The 2,556-nt window shown below is 60.2% G+C and overlaps 1 protein-coding gene across 7 annotated transcripts in view; it reads right to left on the bottom strand.

Annotated features, from left to right (window-relative positions):
* LOC137373081 (uncharacterized protein KIAA1614-like) overlaps window positions 1-2,150 on the bottom strand; it is a 72,027-nt gene extending 69,877 nt beyond the window's left edge. For 6 of the 7 annotated variants that reach the window (XM_068037934.1, XM_068037937.1, XM_068037935.1 and 3 more), the window contains exon 1: window positions 1,815-2,150. The gene's annotated coding sequence lies outside the window, so the exon portion shown is untranslated. Of the gene's footprint in view, window positions 1-1,782 lie in introns of all 7 variants that reach the window. The other variant, XM_068037932.1, reaches the window with a different exon arrangement.
* Window positions 2,151-2,556: the final 406 nt, after the last annotated feature.

The following is a 2,556-nucleotide window of genomic DNA, read 5'->3' on the forward strand; positions in this document are numbered from 1 at the left end:
TCCCCCTCCTCTCTCCCCTCTCCCCCCTCCTCTCTCCCCTCCCCTCTCCTCTCCCTCCTCTCCCTCTCCTCTCCCCCCCTCTCCTCTCCCCCCTCTCCTCTCCCCCCTCTCCTCTCCTCTCCCCCCGCTCCTCTCCTCTCCTCTCCCCCCTCTCCTCTCCCCCTCTCTCCCCCCTCTCCTCTCCCCCCTCCTCTCTCCCCCCCTCCCCTCCCCTCTCTCCCCTCTCTCCCCTCCTCTCTCCCCCCTCTCCCCTCCTCTCTCTCCCCCCCTCCCCTCCCCTCCCCTCCCCTCTCCCCTCCTCTCTCTCCCCCCCCTCCCCTCCCTCTCCCCTCCTCTCTCCCCTCTCCCCCCTCCTCTCTCCCCTCCCCCTCTCCTCTCCCCCCCTCTCCTCTCCCCCCTCTCCTCTCCTCTCCTCTCCCCCCGCTCCTCTCCTCTCCTCTCCCCCCGCTCCTCTCCCCCCTCTCCCCCCTCTCCTCTCCCCCGCTCCTCTCCCCCCTCTCCCCCCTCTCCTCTCCCCCTCTCCTCTCCTCTCCTCTCCCCCCTCTCCTCTCCTCTCCCCCCCTCTCCTCTCCTCTCCCCCCCTCTCCTCTCCCCCCTCACCTACCTCCTCTCTCCACCCTCTCATCTCCTCTCCCTCCCCCTCTCCTTCCTCTCCCCCCCCTCTCCTCTCCCCCCCTCTCCTCTCCTCCCTCTCCTCCCACCCTCTCCCACCCTCCTCATCTCCCCCTCCTCCCTCTCCTCTCCCCCCTCCTCCCTCTCCTCTCCCCCCTCCTCCTCCTCTCCTCTCCCCCCTCTCCTCTCCCCTCCCCCTCTCCACTCCTCTCCCCCCCTCTCCCTCCTCCCCCTCTCCTCTCCCCCCCTCTCCTCTCCCCCCCTCTCCTCCCTCCTCTCCATCTCCTCTCCTCTCCTCTCCCCCCCCTCTCCCCCTCCTCTCCCCCCTCCTCCCTCTCCTCTCCCCCCTCCTCCCTCTCCCCCCTCCTCTCCTCTCCTCTCCCCTCCCCCCTCCTCTCCTCTCCTCTCCCCCCTCCCCCCTCTCCCTCTCCCCCCTCCCCCTCTCCTCTCCCCCCTCCCCCTCTCCTCTCCCCCTCTCCTCTCCCCCTCCCCCCCTCCCCCTCTCCTCTCCCCCTCCTCCCTCTCCTCTCCCCCCCTCCTCCCTCTCCTCCCCCCCTCCTCCCTCTCCTCCCCCCTCCTCCCTCTCCTCCCCCCCTCTCCTCTCCCACCTCTCCTCTCCTCTCCCCCCTCTCCTCTCCTCTCCTCCCCTCTCCCTCTCCTCTCCTCTCTCCTCTCCCCCTCTCCTCTCCTCCTCTTCCCTCTCCTCTCCCTCTCCTCCCTCTCCTCTCCCTCTCCTCCCTCCTCTACTCCCCTCTCCTCCCTCTCCTCTCCCCCCTGTCTCTCCTCCCTCTCTTCCCCTCTCTCTCCTCCTCTCCCCCTCCCCCTCCTCTCTCCCCCTCCTCTCTCCCCTCTCTCCCCTCTCCCCTCTAGTCCTCCCTCTCCCCCTAGTCCTCCCTCTCCCCCTCCTCCTCCCTCCTCTCTCCCCTTCTTCCCTCTCTCCCTCTTTCTCCTCCTCGCTCCCTCGTCCTCGTCCTCGTCCTCCCCTCTCTCTCCCTCTCCCTCTCCCACCTCCGCTCCTTTAAAGACTTTCCTTTTCAGCCACTTCTTTGACCAAGCTGTTCATCGGTCCACCCTAATAACTCCTCCGCAGGCTTATCCTGCATTTTATGCCTCATTTATAAATGTCGCCGACCATAATTAAAGATGTACAACGTTTGAGTCCACAAATACCTTCGTTAAAAAAAGACCCACAAGCTCTTTACCTGAGCTCTGTGTTGATGTGGTGAGATGTCAGCGACTGTAAACTTGCTCATCATGAGAAAGTTCTGATGAACAGCAGATTTGTCATTGTTTCCCCTCACAAACTGCAGACTGAGCTTCATCAATGTCACTCCAAACATTTCATTTTGCAGGTTTCTCCTGCTGTCTGCTGGAACACACACCTGGGTAAAAGAGGTCCCATCTTCAGCCTGTGTACACGGCTAACTTTCAGCAGATCACTAAACATTAGAGAGTTTTCAAAAAAAACTTTTCTTCCACTTATTGCAGGGCCGCAATGTGTTTGTGTGCGTGCGACTGTCTGAGAGTTATTAGTTCAAACTGCATACCAACGCACCCAACTCATACCCAAAGGGGGGGGGGGGGGGGAAACTACTGACTATAAAAGGTAAAAATGTTGTAAATCTAACTAGTCTCCAAACGACAGGCTAAACTGACACGAGTGAACGGCTAGAGGCAGCGGAGAGTAAACTTGAAGGAATCAGCTGCTAGTTAATTTCCTGAAACCTGAGGTTGAGTTTAAGGAAGTTGAAGGAGTGGTGTTGTTGTCATTCTATACCTGAAGACTGAGTTGCTGCTGGGAAAGATCTACATCGCCCTTTAGATTAATATTTCTCTGCCAACAAGCTCACGGGGTTTTGCAGTTGAGGTTTTGAATGGTTTCGCTTTTTCTAATTGCTGCCTTCCTCTGTAAATAGTGTTACCAACTCTCCAGGATTGGCCTGG

This window comes from Heterodontus francisci, chromosome 8, assembly GCF_036365525.1.
Source record: "Heterodontus francisci isolate sHetFra1 chromosome 8, sHetFra1.hap1, whole genome shotgun sequence".
Lineage (NCBI taxonomy): Eukaryota > Metazoa > Chordata > Chondrichthyes > Heterodontiformes > Heterodontidae > Heterodontus > Heterodontus francisci.